The sequence below is a fragment of the Peromyscus californicus genome, unplaced genomic scaffold (assembly GCF_007827085.1).
Source record: "Peromyscus californicus insignis strain IS unplaced genomic scaffold, ASM782708v3 Scaffold_5__1_contigs__length_169319896, whole genome shotgun sequence".
Classification (NCBI taxonomy): Eukaryota; Metazoa; Chordata; class Mammalia; order Rodentia; family Cricetidae; genus Peromyscus; species Peromyscus californicus.
Window position 1 is genome coordinate 89,965,246 of NW_026294573.1, and position 22,044 is coordinate 89,987,289.

The 22,044-nt window shown below is 47.8% G+C and overlaps 1 protein-coding gene across 5 annotated transcripts in view; it reads right to left on the minus strand.

The window, feature by feature from the left end:
* Palm2akap2 (PALM2 and AKAP2 fusion) overlaps positions 1–22,044 on the minus strand; it is a 485,103-nt gene that overhangs the window by 43,121 nt on the left and 419,938 nt on the right. The gene's annotated exons all lie outside the window — the stretch shown is intronic.

The window sequence follows — 22,044 nt, forward strand, 5'->3', positions numbered from 1 at the left end:
ACCTGTAACTCCAGCTCCAAAGAAAACAACGCCATCTTCTGGACTCCTATGGCATCTGCACTCACATGCACATACCCTTCCCCACATACACATGGTTAAACTATAAATATTAAAAAAGGGGCTGGAGAAACGGCTTAGCAGTTAAGAACATTTGTTGCTCTTGCAGAGGACCTAGTTGGGTTTCCAGCTCCCAGTGGTGGCTCACAACCATCTGAAACTCTAGTTCCAGGGGATCCAACGCCCTCTTCTGGCCTCAAGGACGACTACACACATGATAACTTACATATACATAAGATGAAAAGAATAAGTCATCTTATTTTTTTTAAGGAGTAGTTGTTTAAGTTCCAACACTTCAAATGTCTGCTCTCTTCACAGTGACTCCATCTCCTCACTAACCACGGGGTATGTCTCCTCTTGATGGCGTCTGGCCCACCACTACCTCCCAGGCTCCCAGCCTAAATGCAGTGTGACCCAAATTGCTCCAACACCAGGTGCCTGCTGCATGACCAGGTTTCTCAGTTCTGAATAACCCAGATTACTTCCTGCTGCAGCCACTATAGTTAAATTAGAAATGCTTTTCCCCAGGTAATAGGTGACCTGATCCTTTAATCCAGTTATTTTTAAGTTCCATCAAAAATATGCACTCATTGCTGGCCTAGGAACAGAGGCATGGTTATAGAATAAAACTTCCTCATAGCTGGGAAATCAAAGGACATCTCTGTCCCCCTTCTTACCCTCCCTGGCTTGCATAAGTCACATGTTTGGTAAGCAGGGCACAGTTGCTACATAGCAAAGGACTGGCTCCTTGGGCCACGCGTGCCTGCCTCGAGGATGGCTGTTTCCAGACTCTTAACTTTCTGAACTCAGATGCCTTCTTCACAAGTACCAATCTGAGGTGATACAACCTGGCTGCTGCCTAGGACCCCTTCCCAGCTGAATGTCATCAGCCCTGGAGGAAGCAGATAGAGCTCCAAGTCGGGGTGTCTATACAGAGGAAAGCAATGGGGTCTGAAGGAGGAGATATGGGCTGAAGAGGTTAAGCACTGTCCCGTAAGACTGCTGTCATTCTAGAGGCCCAGCCTGAGATTCCCTCATGGTGACATATTTGCTTGAGGCTAAGGAGTGTCCTCAGAGCTATGAAGGGATGGCCCACTCCCAAGAAAGGATCTGGTAGCCTCAGGGAGATGGAGTCCCCATTCATATAAAAAGAACAAGAGGCCCAACATGATGGTATTGAGAGCCTCAGCAACCATAGGAAGCTTTGGACCTTCTTGCACGGTGCAAATGATGCCGGCTGCCAAGAGTTTACAAAGAGAGCTGAGCCCACGGAAGGTCCTGAGTGGGTGGCTTGCAGCTCCTGTGATCCTGTGTGCTGCAGATGGTGGAACAGAGCTCAGGTTAGGACTGAGCAGCCAGTCCACACCCCCTGGAAGGCACAGAACAGGAATACTAGCCTTTGTTAATTCTACTTTAGGGAAGCACAGCAGAGGGGCCACATTCCACGCCGGAAAGCCCTTTCCTTTTCCACCTCCCAGCAAAGATGGCTTCCGGCCCGTGGAATTACCGGTTTGTGTTGACTGTGGGAAACAAGACAGCAAACCACTCCTGACAGAGATCAGCTCCCCCAGCTCTCAGCTGAAGGAAGGCAGGCAGCCAGACTACAGACCCCAAACCTTCCTGAGGCAGCTGCAGGCTAAATTTAGACCAGGAAAGCTCAGGTCATTGCTATGACCCCTGAAAGGGGCTATTACTAACAATGCCTGAGCGTCTTTCCCTCCCTAAGACATCTTGCCAGAAAACCATCACAGCATTGTGACCTGGGGGGGGGGGGGGGACATGCACAGTTTTTGTAATGAAACACCAACCCTTTGGTGGCTAGAAGTTCCAATCCCGTTGAATAAATAGGCCCAGCCGTTTTTCCCCCAAGAGAGCTTCAGTGGGCTTAGTCTGAACAGCAATCACCAGGCAGCCCTTTTCCCTGTCGTTCTCAGGTGGAGCTCTAAGTGGATAAAAACACTTCTAGAAACCATGAACAGGGAGCAAAGTCACCTGTGTCTTGGCTCACGTTCCCATGGAGAACTTTTACGGTAAGGGAGTTTCTGGACCACAGCCTGCCCTGTTAAGAACGACCCTCCCACTTCCAGCCAGGCTGGAAAACCAGACTCATCACGCTGCAGCACATCTAACATCTGGAGAATGTTAAGATGCTGTTTGATTAGCACATTTACAGCTTGGGCTTTCTGTGAAAGAAACTGGAGACGTGTGTGGTGGGCTGAGGAGTGGGCAGGGACGCAAAAGGAAGGAAGTTGTTGTGTTTGCTGAGGCCCGCTACTAAAAGAGCTGTTACTTCTTTTTCTCTTCCTTTGAGACAGGGTCTCACTTTGTAGCCCAGGCTCGACTCAAACCTGCTATCTGTCCTCTGGCCTAGCCTTCAAGAGTTAGGATGACAGGCGTGCACCACCCTGCTGGCCCTAAGGGTGCTTTCTTTCTCTCCCTTGGAGACTCCTTACAGGAACCATTGAGACTAGCTCCTAGCTCCAGGTTCCCATGAATAAGAGTGATAAGGTTCTCTCAAGACTTCTCACTAGGGCTACTTTGAAGGAAGTCCCCACCCCTGGAATAAAGCAAGGCTGCATAAGGAACTCTTGGCCTTTGCAGCCTGAACTTTTTAAGTAACAAATTCAGCAGGCACAAACACACCTAGTTTAGTTCTTTCTAACTTAGCTACAGGTCTCTTGCCTTTTTTTTCGTTTTCTTTCTTCTCTGTGTAGCTTTGGCTGTCCTGGACCTCACTCTGTAGACCAAGCTGGCCTTGAACTCACAGAGATCCACCTGCCCCCCACCCCCACCCCCCGACTCCCAAGTGCTGAGACTAAAGGCATGTGCCACCACCCAGCGCTCTCTTGCTTTTAGGTAGTTCTGAGTCTTGGGTCCTGCCTAGCCAACTGGTCGATGACAGGAAGAAAAGCTGAGTACCACAGTGGACCCAGTAGAACCCACTCTGATGAGGCGAGTCCAGAGAAAAGAAAACTGTGCTGGGGTGGGGGAGTCTAGCCGCCTGTGCACAGAGAGATGAGTCTGGGCAAGGAGCAGGGCCTGGGAAGGGTATCCTGGAGTGTCATAGAACCTCCAGGAACAAAGTCCCAAGTCCCCCTTTGAATATGGTTAACCCCATACCATGGAAATGGAAGGCGGGCTGTAGAATTCAGCATTGGGTTCCTCGAACAGATACAAGACATCTAGAGAACTAGTTACCAGAATCACGGGGTCCCGAGGCGGAGGCAGCTTTCTCTTGTGGAAAGGAAAAGCACACAAATTCTCATAGACTCGCTCACACGGGGTCTTGAAAGCATTTTCTGTCACACATGCAGCTTTGGTCTGCCTCTTAGCACCAAGGCTGGGAGCGTGACAAGATTCGCAGGAAGAAAAAGAGACGCAGTAAGTGCTCAGCTGCCCACCAGGCATCAGGCGAGGCCTCCACCACACAGCGATACAATCCAGACCCTGACTCCCTCCTCCGAGAAGACTCTGGCCTCGAGAGAACTTTCTCCTTCCAGATCGGAAAGCAAAGGACCATGAGATCGGTCAGCAGAGCAGATGTATCTTACCCTGCCCAGAGAAGCAGTCCGGGGCGCGCGCCTCCAAGCCCGCAGTCAGAACCGCCTCTTTCTCCAGACGGATTCCAGCGCTCACACTGGCTCAGCCGGGACAAATTCCTTTGGAGTCTCCGGACTGGAGACTGTGATGTCACCGCGGGCCCTCCCTCTGTTCCCTAAAAGGCCATTCACACCAAGAAGGACTTTAGTCCCCTTCAGAGAAGCCTGGCCCCTCCCTAGCCGGCCCAGGCGGGGAGGGCAGCGGCTTTCCTTCCAGAGGCAATGAATGCTAGTGGCCTCTGTCGGCCTCCAAGGCTGTGCAGAGAAGAGCAAGAGCCTGGAGGTGCCGATGGGATCTGTTATTGCTGCTTCTTTGAAACTCAGAGATAGGCCAGCGCTATGGAGTGCAAAAATTGGAAGGATTCCGGCCGAAACTACAACCTTTTTTATTCTTTTCTACAGGGTCTCACTGTGCAATCCTGGCTGGCCTGAAACTCATAATGCAGACAGAGCTGGCCTCCAGCTCTTCCTGCCTCTCCTCCCTCAAAGCTCAGGTTAAAGGTCTGTGCCTCCACCGCACCAGGCCAAACACTACAAACTCTTCAGGACCACTTGTACAGGGACAGTCAAAGAAAAATAAGTACCAGAAGTGAGTGTTTACTATAACTGAGACCAGACAGTATATGCAATGAATGTGTCTTGGTTAGGGTTTCTGTTGCTGTGATGAAACACCATGACCAGAAACGACCTGGGAAGGAAAAAATTTATTACAACTTAAAACTCTCAGCACATTCCACTGAGAAAGTCGGGGCAGGAACCCCAGGCAGGAACGTTAGTGTTAACAGGGAGGGTGCTGCTTACTGGCCTCCCCTCTATGGCTTGCTCAGTCTGACTTCTTTTTTTTTTTTTTTTTTTTTGTTTTGTTTTTGTTTTGTTTTTTTGAGACAGGGTTTCTCTGTGTAGCTTTGCGCCTTTCCTGGGACTCACTTGGTAGCCCAGGCTGGCCTCGAACTCACAGAGATCCGCCTGGCTCTGCCTCCCGAGTGCTGGGATTAAAGGCGTGCGCCACCACCGCCCGGCTCAGTCTGACTTCTTTTTTTTTTTTTTTTTTTTTTTTTTTGGTTTTTCGAGACAGGGTTTCTCTGTGTAGCTTTGCGCCTTTCCTGGAACTCACTTGGTAGTCCAGGCTGGCCTCGAACTCACAGAGATCCGCCTGGCTCTGCCTCCCGAGTGCTGGGATTAAAGGCGTGCGCCACCACCGCCCGGCTCAGTCTGACTTCTTACATGCCCTAGGACCATCTGCCCAGGGATGGCGCTGCCTCCAGTGAGCTGGGCCCTCCCGCATCAATCACTAAACGAGAAAACGCTCCACTGTCTTGCTCCATGGACAGGCCAGTATAACGGCATTTTCTCAATTAAAATTTCCTCTTCCCAGATACCTCTAGGTTTGTGTCAAGTTGAACAACCAGCATACAATGTGATAGTCAATTTCTTACTTTCCACATTATCTGACAAGCACTTTCTATGTTATTTAATGGCATCTATTAAATTAAATTACTTAGGAATTCATTTGCTTTTGTGGGTGCTAAGAATACAACCCAGGGCCTTGCACATAGTTGGCAAGTGGTCTACCAATGAGTTACACCCTCAACCCTTCTGTTGTGCCTGTTGTTGGTAAATTCCAGACAGGGCCTCACTGAATTACCCCGGCTGACTCTGAGCTCACTTGGCAGCCTAAGGCAGACCTTGAACTGGTGATTCTCCTCAGCCTCCCAAGTAGCAGGTATGAGTACAATGCATTTTAAATGATTGTATGATAGCTATAGAAGGCTGGGTGCAGTGGCTTCATCACTGAATGAAGAAAAAAAAAAAAAAGAGGAGGACGTGACTGTTGCTAAGGGCTGAGGATGTTATTGTAGATGTAAGAGAGAATATAGGCGGAGAGAGATACTTCTGGGAGAGTCCAGACTGGACCTTGCCTGCAGACTGAGCCAGCAGGCCATGAGAGAGGGGGAAAGGGGGAGCAGAGTGCAGGAAGGCTAAGAAGCTAGGAGACCAGAGGAAGAGCCAGGGACCAAGAGAATAACGTAGCCAAAATAGCTGAGCTATATAGGGGCCAGAGGAGCTGGGGGAAGGGCTGCCCAGCCCCTGGGCTGAAGAGTTCTGGGTAGGGGGCGGGGTATGCCAACCAGGAGGACTACCTAACCCTTAGGGTCTGAGGGATGCTGGAAGAACCGGACAGCCAGCATCAGCTTTGGTATGTTAATAGGCACCTCCACGAGCCATTTGTCCCCAAGTTTGAGCCCTAACAACCACCCCATAGCTGACCAAGAAAAGAGCAGTGTTTGCTTTGGTAGAGGTGCCGCTTCCCTGGCTTGTTCTGCCAGAATCAGACTTCACAGCTCTAGTAAGTATCCTGGAGAGTGTCTGAGGAGACCCACTGGCTCCAAACCCTGCCTCCAGGTCCTACCCATCTCCTTCCCTGGAACTGCAGATTGACCTGGAAAAATTCAGGGCCTAGCTGAGTCTCTGGCTGCTTGGAAAGTGAGTCAGAATCCCAAGTCAATTCAACACCGTGATGAACTCATATTCTTTAATGAGAAAGACAAACGCCAGGTTTACAGTAAACTGGGCAGGAAAAGAACATCAAGGCTTCACAATTGTGAGAGGCCAGCTGGTCTGGGGTCAGTCTGAGAGCAATTTGTTCTGATGATAGAGTAAACAGCCCCCAGACTGCAGGCAGGGTTCCCTGTGGCCCGCAAGTCAGTCAGCAACACAGACCTCGTGGGCCCCTCCTGTGCACAAAGGTCAAGGAAGAAACAGCCAGAGGGGATGGAGCTGGTGCCTAGAGGCTTCCTCTGACAGGAAAGTTAAAGTCTTCCCTACAAATATTTATAACATCTAAATGACATTTTTTTTAATGTGCTTAACATTTGGATATACCGGGAAATTTCTTGAAGCCTGCACTAGAGTTCTCGGGGAACTCTTGGGCCCTTTGGAATAATCGGAATGTTCTGCTAGGTAGCTGAAGGCATTTCAAGACACCACTTAGCAATCTTATGTAAGATGAGGTGGGAAAATCACACACTGAGGAACGCCACTGGTCTACTTAGGCATGAGGGATCAGTATTGGTTACCATGTTCCAGATACTCCGGAGGCTGAAGCAGGGAAATCCCTTGAACCCAGTAGCCTGGGGCAGCCTGGGCAAGAGCAACACCCCCTAAAAGAAAACAAAGACTGAGGAACCAGAAGAGGATTTGCAGCTCACTGTGAGGCAAGGGTGACATCTGGCACCCACTAGATAATCACTCCAACCCTATTGTACCAGTGGGAGATTTGTGAGAAAAACGATTGTAAATCTTCTCTACGCATACAAGAGAAAACAGCCCTATCTTTAAAATTCTCCAAGTAGTAAGAATGCTTATGACGTGAAGTCCATCGGATGCAACAGCCCATTAAATGCACACTTGTTCATTCACGAGCACACCAACGTGCACACTCACGGGCTTCAGTTGGGTCCTTCCCACAGATTCATATGCCTGTGCCAAAGCCCTAGCACCCAGAAGCCTGGCTTCCGATTTGAGCCATTACAAATAACAATAGTAATAGTAACAATAGCAGTAGGGAGGCTTCGCAGTTCAAGTGAGGTCATAAGGGCGGGGCCCAACCCAGGGAGACCAGAGGAAATTCAGACACAGAGAGGTGAGCAGGATACAGAGAAATTACCCTGCATCGACCAGGAGGAGAGGCCTGAAAAAGAGGCCCCCCTGAACCCTCAGAATGAGCCAACTGGGAGGACACCCACACCCTGCCTGCACTTCTGACTTCTACAACTATGAAAGTGTAAATGTTTGCTGCTTAGCTATGGAGGGTGGTACCTCATCAGTGTAGTTCCATCAAAGCAATACACACACACACATGCTCATGCACTCATATTACACACACACACACACACACACACACACACACACACACACACACACGAGTCTATGCAGTTATTCATACAATGCACACACACTGCCCAGCCGCAAAAAGAGGGCAGAGCTTAGAAAAACAAAACAAAACCCAGTTGAAAAGTCACTGTTACGAAATGGTTTAGCCTCAGAGGTGAGGCGAGAAATGAAAAGGGCTAGCCAGGTGTGGGTTTGAGAAGGATGAACTGAGATGACCCATGGATGACCGTCGAGTCCCCACACAGAAATGTTCGCAAGTCCAGCAGGGACCCACTCACAGCTGCTTGCTCTGGTCAGCCTCAGCACAGGCTGGGGATGGATATTCTGAATTTATTTTTTAAAATGTATACTGCCACTTTAAGCGTTAAAAACCCAGTCTTGGGAAAGCCTCGCACTGGGAAAATGGAAGCCATTTTAAATCTTGGTCCCGTTTGACTGGTGTATTCGCGACTTTCTTTGAAAAGAAGCTAAAGGAAGGGAGGGTTTATTCTGCCCGCGGTCGTAGGGTACAGCCCTTCACAGCGGAAAAGTCAGGGTTGCACGAACCGAAGGCAGCTGGCCACTCTGTGTCCACAGCAAAAGCAGAGGGTTGGTGTTCAGTCTGCTTTCTTCTTGTCATCCAGTAGTCTAGGGCCCCAGCCTTGGGAGGGTGCCACCCACACTGAGGGTAAGTTTTCACACCTCACAGATGTCTGGAGAGGTTTGTCTCCAGGGTGACTCTAGACCAAGGTGACAGCCAGTGTCAACCACTACAGTTGAGAAGCCAAGTGCAAACGAGCCAGCAGGTAAGTTTGAAGACAGTTGACCCAGCAATCATCCATTTGCATGAACAGTGGGTGCCAGGTGGGTGCTCTATTCCCTTAGTCACCTTCTAGCCCACCTTTCATTAGATCCCTCTAAAAAAGGAACCCCCCAGCTCACGGTGGCCACCACATACTCTGGTGTACATCCTCAGAGACAAACAGCTAGCCAGCAACAGAGCTTTGGCTAGAGCTTACAACCCACCCATCAGGCAGAGCACTGCCTCTGCAGGTTGCAGGTGGGAAGAGAGGTAGACTCAGGAAGTGCAGAAGAGGCAAGAGGAACATCCTCAAAGCATGAGCAACACCAGCAACAAGCTGCCCTGGACCCCTAGGGATTGTTGTTGCCCCTCCTCTCTGGGATTCAACGTTTTCTGGCCTGTAAAATAAGGGAAACAAGGTAAACCCACAAAATTCACTGCCCGATTCTCCAGTATCAGCATGAACAGAGAGCAAAGGTGAGATCATTTGGTGTAGGCTGTCAGGATGTGTGTGTGACAGAATCAGAGAGAGAGAGAGAGAGAGAGAGAGAGACGGAGATGGAGACAGAGACGGAGATGGAGAGGGAAGGAAGGAGGGAGAGACAGAGACAGACAGAGAGTCAACAGAGCCAGTGGCTGCGGCCTCTAAAACGGGTTAGGAATACTTTCACCAAGAGAGAAGTTGAGTCCCTGGAAGAAAGACTAGCTTCATCTTAGACACTCCCCTTGGCAGAACTTGATCACTTTGGTGGAAGGATTTTATTCTGCTCCCTGTAAACGCTCTATTTACAATGGCTACAAGTCACCAGTGCCTTACTGTATAAATTTTTATTTTTATATATGCATATACGCAGGCAGGTATATGCATACACGATTCCTGGTAACAATAATTTTCTTCGGAACGGAGACCCAAGTGACCCTCTTTTCTCTGTCCCTCACTGGACCTTCTGATCTTCACATGTGCGTCTATTTATTACTTTCTGAAAGAAGGATTAAGTACATAAAAAACAGAGAGAGAGCCAGATGCTGTGGCACACATCTGTATGTAACACTGACGCTTGGGAGGTGGAGGGGTGGGGGTCAGAAGCGGCTCACAGTGAGTTTGAATTCATGATTCTCATGCCTCCACCTCCCAAGTGCTAGTAATACAGGCACACACTACACACCTGGCTTTAATTACCAGTGTGTGTGTGTGTGTGTGTGTGTGTGTGTGTGTGTGTGTGCGCGCGCGCGCGCGCAGGTACAAGCTTCTGTGGAGTGTATCTGATATAAGTGTGCCACAAAGTAGAGGGGATGCCAAAGCATGTGCAGAGAGGCCAGGAGGGACTTGTGTGTCCTGCTTTATCCCATTCCACCACACCGTATTTTCCTGAAACAGGGTCTCTAAATGGCCAGCCAGCCTGGAGATTATCTGGTCTCTGACCCCCGACCCCAGCACTAGGGTTACAGGTCTGAGTAACCATACTAGCTTCTTCCTGGATGCTATGGATTTGAACTCAGGTCCTCAGGCTTGCACAACAGGTTACTTACTCAACAAGCCATTTCTCTCTCCCCTCGATCTCTGTTTTATGATTCGCTCATCCAACAGTGAGACCTTGACTCAGGATTAACAGATGATATCCAGCTTGGCCTTCTGTCCAGTAAATTCTTGAGTATGTCCCATCGTAGGAGCAGACTCTCCCCTCTCCACAGCTGCATGACAATACAATCCCCCTTCTTCATGGAAGATAAGCAGCTGGGACTGTCCATAGACATTTCCCTTTCATGAGCTGCCCTTTCCCAGAAAAAGTTGCGCAATGCTCTGAGTAACTAAATTCTTCCCCAGGAGTCAAATGTCACAGAATTTAATTTCATGAACTATGTCACTGGCATCTCAGGAAACCCCCATTGATAAGCTTCCCAAGATCCGAACAGCCAAATAAAGATTTGGAGGCAGAACTGATTATTCTAAATAATAACCTTTAGCTGGTACAATGGCACACACATGTGATCCTGGCACCTGGGAGGCTGAGGCAAGAAGATCATGAATTCAAGGCCAGCCTAGGCTCCATAGTGAGATTATTTCTCAAAATAAAATGGCTTTCCCCCTTCTCTATTTAAAAGAACTAATAAATCAATCTAGTAACTTTCTCACTCACCTAAAACACACACATACACACACACACACACACACACACACACACACACACACACACACACACACGACCCCATCCAAGTTCAGTGATTTGAAGTCAACTCTCTGTTTTTTGTAAAATATGTCAAAGTTTTGAGTGAACTTTCAAAAAGAATATTTTGGACTTCCTAAATCTAGTCTTCTGTAAGCAAAGGCTACATCCTTCTTTTAGTGTAATGAGTGTTTAAAGTGAAGCCAGGAACTGAGACAGACTGACACTGTACTTAGGCAATCCCAAACCCAGCACCAAGTGGGTGCCAGTCCATGCCTATGCCGTTCAGTTCCGTTCCTCACTCAGTAGGGCCCAAGGCCCCAGAGCCGAGGCCCCAGATCCGTAGGAGAACTCAGCGGGGAGGAAAGATGGGAAACAGACCAGGCAGTAGGTATTAAAAGGGTTTAACCTTCTCCTCCCTTAGTTAGGTAGTGCTCACAATTCCAGAGAAGAGAATCAAATACAGCAGTGCTTTTGAAATGACGGAACTGATACATTCAAAAAAAAACACCCAACAGAAAAGACCTACTGCTTTCCAATAGGAAAAGCTAGCCTCTGAGGGAGCAACTGTTCCCTGAATACAAGGAAATCAGTAGAAGGCTCTAGAAGGTTTAGATTTCTGCACTGTTCTGCCATTGGGGACATGAACATCAGCCGGAACTGCTGCCTGCTCAGAACCCCTAAGTTTCTTCAAAGCACACAGTATTGGGAGTGAAGCCGGACTGCAGCCAGCAATCTCAGGTCAAAGTCACCCTACAGGGAAAAAAATCTCCAGGAAGTCCAGATGTGCCTCTGACAGAGCTTCTCTGCCAGGATGGAGTCGGGGAGGTGGTAACTCAGGATCAGGGTAGTGCTGGGAGCACCGGCCCAAATAAGGACACAGTATGGCAGTGGCCAAAAAGCTATAAAGACTCAAGGCAGGGACTGGGCAGACTGGTTCGTGTCTGTAATTCCCACAGTGGAGGCTGAGGCAGGAGGATTGCCCTGAGTTTGAGGCCAGCCTGAACTACATAGTGAGTTTAGGTCCGAACCAGGCCCCCTCAAGTTTTGTGACACCCATTTTCATGATGTAAACCAATGTCATCGTCTACACAGATCTCTGAGCCTGGTTACCAGAGTACATTTATAGTTTAAGATAAGTGATCTTGGGGCTGGAGAGATGGCTCAGAGGTTAAGAGCACTGGCTGCTCTTCCAGAGGTCATGAGTTCAATTCCCAGCAACCACATGGTGGCTCACAACCATCCGTAATGAGATTTGGTGCCCTCTTCTGACCTGCAGGTGTATATGCAGACAGAACACTGTATACATAATAAATAAATAAATATTAAAAAAAAAAAAAAAAAAGATAAGTGATCTTGACCTTGAGAGGCTGACTCTGGTTATGGTTCCAATTCCAAGTTAGGGGGAACATCTGGACGCCTGCCTCTTATCCACAGCTCTGCCCCTCTCCAGAGTACTTATGGAGCGGCTCTGACCGACCATACTCTGTGAAGTTCAGGCAGCCAACTCTGGGGGCAGCTAAGGGATGGCCACCTTCTTCCACCCGTGCCCTCCTGGCTCCCAATGCCAGGAAGGGAACCTCTGCAGCAGAAAGGCAGGGCCTGCATGACAACCAGAGACAGAGAGGCAGGCTCAACAAGGAGTCATGGAGACGGTCATGTAAAGAATGGTGGTCCTTCCCATTTGCTTTCTTGACCCAGCAGAACCTAACCCCGTCGGCTCTGTTTCTGTTGTTGTTTGTCTGATTGGTTGGTTGGTTGCTTTGTTTTATGATTTATTTTTATTTTTTATATGCATTGGTGTTTTGTCTGCATGAATGTCTGTGTGAGGGTGTCAGATCCCCTGGAACTGTATGTAGTTACAGACACTTGTGAGCTGCCACATGGGTGCTGGGGGGAACCCGGGTCCCCTGGAAAAGCAGCCAGTGCTCTTAACCGCTGAGCCAGCTCTCCAGCCTCCCTGCTCGGCTTTACAGGCCATCTCTCTGCCATGCCTGGCCATGGGATCACCGCAGCACAGCACTGCGGTTAAGAGTCAAATGGTGAAACTGACCGTGGAAACAGGGTAATATCTGAAACCCAGAAGCAAGGCAAGGGTCACTGTGCTGGCCGATTCAGCATCTGCTTCACCTTGTTCACCCACTCAGGTCCCTTTGATCTGGGGCCACTTGCTGCTGACCCCCGTGCTACGGTCTGGTATGCACTCGGGGTGAGATGATGCAGTGGGAAGTCTGGAGGAGAGAAGGACATGGTTTGAACCTCTGGTACCCGCTGATGGTTTGAAACCTATGCAAAGGACATGCTCCTTGACATCTGGATTTCCTTCTCTGCTAAATGGGCTTAAGACTGTGTTGTATGGGGCCACTGAGGTAGCTTGTCTCACTAGCCTAACAATCTGAGCTTGATCCCCAGAACCCAGGGCGACAGAAGAGAACCAGTTCCTGACCTCTGAGTACTCACCATGCAATGGGCTCTCTCGCTCACTCACTCTCACTCTCATAAATGAATACACTGTTTTAAAGTTTTAGAAGAATTGCAGTTGAAAGTTGAATCATGTTTCCCCAAATTCGTATCCAACTAGAATTTCAGATCATCACCTTAGATGGAAACAGGGTCTCTGCAGATGTAATGTGCTACTGTGAGGTCATACTGGGTGAAGGTGGCTCTCATCACAAAGAGTCACCTTTGTAAGAAGAGATGCCATAGCGATACAGAGGAAGGAGCCGTGTGAAAATGCAGGCCAACTCCCAAGTCACGCATCTACAAACCAAGAGTATTCAACCACAGGAGTCAATAATTGAGACACAGGGTACCCGCCATGCTTCATTTCCTCCTGGGCTAGCAGCATATATCCTGTAAGTCTGTCAGTCACTACGACTGTGGTGGTTTGTTAGAGAAGGGATAGGAGGTGAACGTGCTGACCTCACAAGGCCATCACGAGGATGACTCGGAAATGCCAGGCCCTCAAAATGAGGCCCTCCAGCATGAGTTGCCTACTGGTCTTCATGCAGAGTTTTAAAGCCAGAAAGAGCAAAGGAATACATGAGAAATAGGGCTTCCTCGGGTAGCGGCCCCTGCAGACTTCCCAACTACCTAACTGGAGCAGAAGCCTGCATGATACAGCTGAATGAAGAGGCCAGTGTACAAGATATCTGGTCTGGAACTGGTGATGGGGGTGTCCCTGTCAAACTGGAGAGGCACTGTAAGAGCCCAGAGTTCCCAAAGGTGTTGGCCAAGGCTGCTGAGTGGGTGAGCAGAACCTTTATTGTCTGTGATACACCAGGTATCAGACGTGATCTTCACACACAATCACGTTGGTTCCTTAAAATAAGCCCAAGAAGCCAGTATTTAAAAAAAAAATTTTTTTTTATTTCATTTTTTATTTATTTTATTTTGTTTTGTTTTGTTTTGTTTATGGAGACAGGGTTTCTCCATGTAGCTCTGACTGTTCTGGAACTCACTCTGTAGACCAGGCTGGTCTCGAAATCAGAGACCCACGTGCCTCTGCCTCCTGAGTGCTGGGATTAAAGGCGTGTGCCACCAACCACCCAGCTTAAAATGTATTATTTTATTTAAGACAGGATCACATTGTGGAGCCCTCGCTGGCCTGGAATCCTCTATGTCAGTGTTTCTTAACCTTCCTAATGCTGGGACCCTTTAATACAGTTCCTCATGTTGTGCTGACCCCCAACCATTAAATTATTTTGTTGTTGCTTCATAACTGTAATCTGCTACTGCTATGAATCGTAATGTGAATGTCTGATATGCCAGATATTTGATATGCAATGCTCCCCCCTCCCCAGGTCTGGACCCACAGGTTTAGAACCACTGCTCTATGCAGACCTGGTTGGCCTTGAACTCAAAGACAATGGCCTGCCTCTGCCTTCCAAATCCCAAGATTAAAGATGTGTGCCATCATTCCAGGCTGATATTCTTGCAACTATTTTATGGCTTAAGAAAGTGAAGCTAAGAGAGTTGTTGTATTTGTATTTCTTTCCATCTATCTATCTATCTATCTATCTATCTATCTATCTATCTATCTATCTTTTTCTCTATCATCTCTCTATCATTTAGCAGTACTAGGAACTGAATCTAAGGTCTCATGAACAGTAGACACGTATTCTACCATTGAACCATATACTCAAGCCCACTTTACTTTTCTATTTTGAGACAAGGACTCACTAAGTTAAGTTGCCGGGGCTGGCCTGGAATTTATGACCCTCCTTCAGCCACTTGAGTAGCCAGGATTACAGGCTTGTGCCGCCCAGCCCAGTTAGGTTCAGAGAATTTCCTTGTCTAAGGGCCTCAGCTGAATGAATGGCGAAGCTGGAGACAAGGCATCCCGGCTCAGGGCTTTCAGCCACTAACTCTTTTACATGTAAAAGTAGAAACTGGGGCAACCTGAACTTGAACCTCATCTAACAAGCAGGACTGGCCACTGGATCATTTTTCTCCCTCACCAGCTACAGTCAGCCCTACACAATTCTAGGTTCCCTGTGGATGGATTCAACCAAGCATGACTGGAAAAATACCAGAACGATGTGTTGGTACCAAACAGGTACAGACTCTTCCCACATGTTATTCCCTAAAACAACACATCAGACCAACTCGTTACACAGCATTTACATCATCTTGGGTATTAGAAGTATTCTAGAAGAGATTTAATATGGTAGGCAAATCCTATGTGGTAGCTCAAAAATCAGTGCTCCATGAACACAGAACTGTACACTAAATGCTTTCTAGAATTAATAGCACCACACACCATGCATGCGTGTGTGTGTGTGTGTGTGTGTGTGTGTGTGTGTGTGTGTGTGTGTGTGCGCGCACGCGCGCGCGCATGTGTGCTGGCATTACAGAAAAAAAATGGCACAGATAAGAATAATGGAGCAATTATTAGCCTAAAACCTGCACTGTGTGGGCACTCTGCTAGCCTTTGACATGCGCTGTCTTCTATTCTTCCAGCAGCTCGGTAAGGAATGCTAATCTCCAGTCCACAGATAAAGACACTGACGCTCAGAACTCAAGTAATTTGCCCAAAGACACAAAGCAAGTTTAGGCAGAACAGAGAGAGAGCTAAGCCCTGCTCTGTCTGGTCTCCAAAGTCTGCTATGGAGAAATGAATCTTGGCACCTCTCTGTCTGCTGCCCCACAACACATGGTATGCCATGGCTTGATAAGGAATGAACTGGAGTGGGCAGGAGAAATCGGTTAAGAGGGGTCAAGAGCACTTGCTGCTCTTGCAGAGGACCAGGGTTCAGTTCCCAGCACTCACATGAGGGCTCACAACTGTAATGATACTGAGGCACACCGGGACCTTTGGGCCAAGGTGCCCCACAAGCGGGTGAGAGACAGAGAAACCATGCAGGCAGCACTCAGTGAAGAGTTCTATTTGGTGGGAAGAGGAGAGGGGGAGAGGGAAAGAGAGAGGTAGGGAGGGGGGAAGAGAGGAGGGTGCACATCTCGTGGGAATAGAAAGGGGGAGAGGAGTTTTCTCTTAAAGCAGGCTTTATGTCAGGACGCAGGGCGGGTCCCCAAGGGGCGGGTCAGAACGCCAACAACAACTGTCTGAAACTCCAGTTGCTGGGGGCCCAATACTGTGGACACAGGGCCTCTACATGGTGCACATTCATGCACAGAGGCAAAATACTCATAAAAATAAACCTTAAAAAAAAAAAGAGGCTTTAATTTCAGCACTAGGGAGGCAGAGACAGGCAGATCTCTGTGAGTTCCAGGCCAGCCTGGTCTCCAGAGTGAGTTCCAAGCCAACCAAGGCTACATCGTGAAATGTTGTCTCAAAAACAAAAACAAAGAGTAAAGAACAAAATAGAAGGCCAACAAAATGGCTCAGCAGGTAAAGGTTCTTGGAGCCAAACATGACGACCGCAGTTCTATCCCTAGGAAGCCCATGGTAGAAGGAGAAAACTGATCTCTCAGGCTGTGAGATCACATGCACACCCACACAAGCAAACAAATAGGAACTTTTTTAAAAAACATACAGGAGACCCTTTACTGCACCTCAGCTAGGAGAAAACGCTGGGCTTGGCCACCCAGCCCTCGGGATGCCTGGCATTCTCAGTCTCCCTAACACTCTAAGTGAGTTTTCTTCAGCTGAGTGGTTGGAATTCTCCAGATAGTGTAGGAGCCCCTCCCAAGAATGTCTGTTTGTCGTGTACACAGGTTCCAGCACAATAGCTAAGGATCTTGGAACAGCCAGGCCATTCCGGATATGGACCTCTCCCCAAACAGGCAGGACAGAGAAGGTGGGGGGTTGGAGCATCTAAGAGCAGGAAATTGTGGCGGTAGTGGGGGCTTGGTGTCTCAGGAACACAACCTACCAACAGTTCAAGCTGTGAGACGCTGCGTGGTTGGAGGGACCGAAGGGTGACTGCAGCCAAAGTGTTGCTTTGATGTATAGACTTCCTGCCTTACACTGGCTCAGCTTGGGATGTTTTTACTCCTGTGCGTGCGTGTGTGTGTGTGTGTGTGTGTGTGTGTGTGTGTGTGTGTGCGCGCGCGCGCGCGCGGCGCGTGTGCCTGTGTAGACCAAACCTACAGTTTCTGAGCTACATCCATAGTCTTTTTGTTGTTGTTTTTGAGAGAGGGTTTCTCTGTGTATCCCTGACTGTCCTGGAACTCACTCTGTAGACCAGACTGGCCTTGAACTCACAGAAAACCACCTGCCTCTGCCTGCCAAGTGCGGGCATTAAAAGCGTGTGCCACCACCGCCCCGCCCATAGCCCATTTTAAATTTTTCGTTTGAAGACAGGGTCTTGCTAAATAACCCAGACTACATAGCCCACATATGTCTTGAATTCACCATCTCCTGCCTCAGCCTCCCTCCCAAACAGCTGACATTACAGGTCTGCAGCGCCAGGCCTGGCTGAACCTTTTACTTTTCAGGGGTACAGAAGTGATGGGCATTCAGCAAAAAGCCCACGTTGCATTCCGAGCTCCCCACCCTGAACCCCTCGGGACTCTGCGGTAACTTCCGCTTTCCTCTGCTTCGCCGAGTTCGGTGTTTTTCATACTCACCTGTGAGTGAGAGCACGCAATATCTGGCACCACATTCCTCCACTCACCCGCAAATGGACACTTAGAGTGACTCTGGTTTGCTATCGTGGATAATGTTGCTGTCAACATTGACTACAGACATCTCCTCAGTAGACGCCTTTCATACTTTAGCCGTATATCCAGAAACGGAATTTCTAGATCATAGAGTATTTTTTTTTTGCCTCTTTGAACCTAGACTTAAACCAAGCCAAAAGAAAACAACAACACCTGCCCCGTCATAACAGGAAATTATGCCCCGGCCACCCTTTTCAAACCTTACCTCCTTTCCAGAGCCATTCTCCCTCTGGCCCCTCCCATTGCTGTGTGAACCCCTCCCTTCGGCAAAGTCAGTAGGTTTTGCACAGGGAGGATCAGATCAGTCAAACCTGCTCCCCTAAGACATACAGCATCTGCTTCATCACAGCCTGCAGGTCTTTCTAGAGAGCCTGCCAGGTTCGGGCAGATGGCCCCTGTGAACAGCGTTATCTTTTGTAAATGTTTTTTACCAGTAATGGTCAGGGGCTGTCACGGTCACCCACTGTCTTCTAGGGCTAAGGAGGCCTCTTCCAGACTTTTGTTTCCTAGAAGGCTTGAAATCCCCCAGCCTGACCATAACCTTTAACCTCTAGAAGTTTCTGAAGTTTTAGTAACATTCTACAATCTTTCAAATTACAGGTCAAAATTACCACAATTACTAATTAGTACTTAAAGCATTGTTCTTAAGCCCCCATGAAAAATGCACTCTATGTTAGACTTTTCTCCTAACACTACACGCTTAAGTCTGCCAGTAATTGTTGAGGGGAAAAAAAATGGGGTGGGAATATAATTTCCATATACTTTAAAAAACTGAGGTGCAGGGCTGGAGAGATGGCTCAGTGGTTAAGAGCACTGGCTGTTGTTCTTCCAGGGGACCCGAGTTCAATTCCCAGCAACCACATGCCTGATCACAACTGTTGGTAACTCCCAGCTCCAGGGAATCTGGCACCCTCACACAGAGAGCAGGCAACAACACCAATGCACAGAAGATAAAAAATAAATAAACCACTCTGAAAATAAATAAAAAACTGTGGTGCAATCATATAGGGCATCCTAGTTGTTATTTTAAAAGCATGTAAAATATACAACCCGATGGTGTCAGATGTAGTCACAACATTGTGTGGTAACTGGCACTGTCTCCAAAACACATGCTCACCACACAAAGCTAGAACTCTGCGTTCATGAAGGAAGATGGACCACGGCTTCTATGAGGTTAATTGGGACATAGAACCTAGGCGGTCAGATTTATCTCATCACAAGACTGACGGTAAAATAATTAGAATGCATCATTGTAGCGGAGTCCGGGCTCAACAAGCCACTTCCTGAACACCAGCATTTAACACCTGCCATTGTTTTAAGGCATCTAAAAAGCAAAAAACAAACCAAAACAAAAACCATTTACTTATTTAACTTGCAGATCTTAAGCATACACACGGGCCTCATTTGCACTGTGTTTAGGAATTAGTATTATTTCAAAACACCATCACAAAAAAGACAGCTCTCTTCTTAAAAAAAAAAAAATCTTTTAAACCTAACAATTTAATAGAATTATAACTAATAATTTTAAGGGAAATTAAATGGCTGATTATTTTGAAAGGAAACTACGGTCTTTGCCCCAGCCTCCAAGGATCAAGATCCTTTCTAAACCCTCTTTTAAGCCAAGTAACTAGAATGCTTTCACATCTTTGTTACCATCCGGCTTGGGTGGAGATTAAGTCCCCACAGAAGAATATGTCCCCAGATAATGTCAATCAGCGCTCACAATTTAGAGATAATCCCTTCCTTGAGAAGTCTATTTTCAGTTTACCCTAGCCTTGGGTTAATTGATGATTTACCTTCCATTAGGAAACCCCATGCACTTCAAAACACTAGGACAGACGCAAGTGAAGGAAGGAGGTTCCTTCACCCTGAGGGCTAATTGCTGGAGCTGAATGTTTCCTTTTGGAGACAGCAGGTCTCCTTTTAACAAACAAGCCGTTTCTTTACTTCAGAACTGAAGTGGAGATCCGATTCCTGGGGAGTTGGTGGATGCATGTGCACAGACAGAGAGCAACATGAGTCTTTGTCCTCCAGACCTCTCAGATCTTCATTGCAGGCACTCTCTCCCCGCTTTGCCTAGCCCTACATTGCTGTTCCTGGGATAGGCATGGGTCCTCTCAACATGCCTGAAATGTAGGATTACTCTGGATCAGAACCAACACTGAGCATCCCTTTCCACTCTCTTCCCAATGGCACCCTCCTCTGTACATTAGCAGGGGACTCTTCCCTTTGTCTCATTCTTTGCAGCCTTCCACACGCCCTAGCAATAGTGACATCAGCCCTAAAGTGGTTAGAGGTTCAGTCCTTCCCACTTAGACCAGCACCTTTCCCCCACCCCCAAAGCTACTTTTCCCAGGATAAAAGCGCTCTCTCTCTCTCTCCAATTCTGGCCTCAGGCTCTGATCTCCCAGACTTACAGTCTTATATGTGGGGCTCAGGATATGACTTTAAAGATACCCTGGATCATCCCAACAAGGTCTCCATTGCAGAAGCAGCCAGGGTGCTAGACCCGTTTTCCTCTTCCAAACCAGACTACATCATTACGTTTGTCAGGAAAGCTAACACTCGTCGATGCTAAAGTATGCAGAGGCAACCAACCACTTGAGAGTTGCTCAAACAATAAAGGGTGTTGGGTCATGTCATGGTTTTTATAATCGTAGAGTGCAGAACAAGGCTGGGGTAGGGATTTGGAATTATGTGCCTGGATTGCTTGCTTCATCAACAGATGCTTCTTCCTATAGCATATTTCATTCTAAAAAGATTCTGAAAGGGTGGGATATAGCTCAATTGGTAGAGTGCTTGCCTAGTGTATACCAAGGCCTGGATTCCAGCTAGCCCCAGCACAGATAAACCAAGTATAGTGGCTCATGTCTGTAGGTAGAGGCAGGACCTAGATCAGAAGTTTAAAGCCATCTTCAGCTACATGGTGAGTTTGATTGAGCCTGGGATACATTAGACCCTGTCTCAAAATCAATCAATCAGTCAGTCAATCAATCAATCAATCAATCAATTAACGGGACAGCAAATATAAGATGATTCTAAAACGTTGATGAAGCCAAGTGTGGTAGCTCTCACCTTTAATCCCAGCACTCAGGAGGCAGAGGCAGGAGGATCTCTGTGAGTTCCAGGCCAGCCTGGTCTACATAAAAAGTTCCAGGCCAGCCAGAGTTACATAATAATTAAAAATAATAATAAAACGGTGATGGAAATAAAGAAGGGGGAGAAAGAGGAGAGAAGAGAGACATCTCTTTCAGTAAGGCACAATGAGATACAGCCATACTTAGATGTTTCATTAGCTCTGTGGGTTAGCAGAATGAATGAGCAGCAGGACATGATAAAGAGGCCTAAGTATTCCGGGTCTCAGACTTACTAACTTGTAGCCTCCGCCCCCAAGTAAATGGACTTTTGTTGAAAATTAACTGTTAACTCTTCCTTCCTTCTTCTTTCCTTTCCTCTTCCTCCTCCTCCTCCTCCTCACCTCTTCTCCATCAGGGGTCTCTTGTAGTCCAGACTGACCTCTAGCTCTCCGTACAGCTGACGATGACTTAGAACTCCAGGTCTTCCTGCTTCCGCTCCTACCTCCCAAGTGTGTGCCACCACACTCAGCTAATGATTTCCTTAAAGACATACACACAGTATGTGGGCACATGTAGATACGTGACCGGAGTTCCTGAAATCGGCAACCATCTGGTGTTTTGCTTCATTTGTTTTGATTTTAAAAACAGGTCTCATGCCAAGTGCGTGGGACACATCTGTAATTCCAGCACTCACTCTGGAAACAGAGGCAGGCAGGATATCTGTGAGATGCAGGGCACCTTGGTCTACATAATGAGTTCTAGGACAGCCAGGGCTACAAAGTGAGACCCTGTTTCAACAACAACAAAAAGACAGGGTCTCGTTATGTTGCCTTAGCCCTGGTTGGTCTCAACTCACAGAGATCCTCCTGCATCTGCCTCCCCAGTTTTGGAATTAGGGTGTGTACCATCATGCCCAGCTCTCACATGATGTTAATATTAAAGCCTGACTGGTACTTTGAAAAAAAAAATGCCTAATGGCCTGAGTTCAGTTCCTGGACCCCAACTAGAGGTGGGAGGGCAGAACCAACTCCACAAAGTTGTCTTCTGACCTCCACACAGGTTCCACGATACATGAGCCCGTCCCCGCCCCCCACCAATACACATATCTCACACACATATACAAACGAAGATAATAAAATTTTTGAAAAGTTAAAAAAAATAGGTAGCTTCCACTAAGTACACTGAAGTTAATTCACATTTCAAGTGGGGTCAACAAAGCAGCCCAATTAGAGTACTGTGGGTAGCAGAGGCTGTAGGGCCAAGGCTGGTCTCCAGCTTCTGCCTCCACCTGCGAGTGCTGGAATTACAGACATGCATTACCCTGCCTGAAAGCAACCCAATTTTAA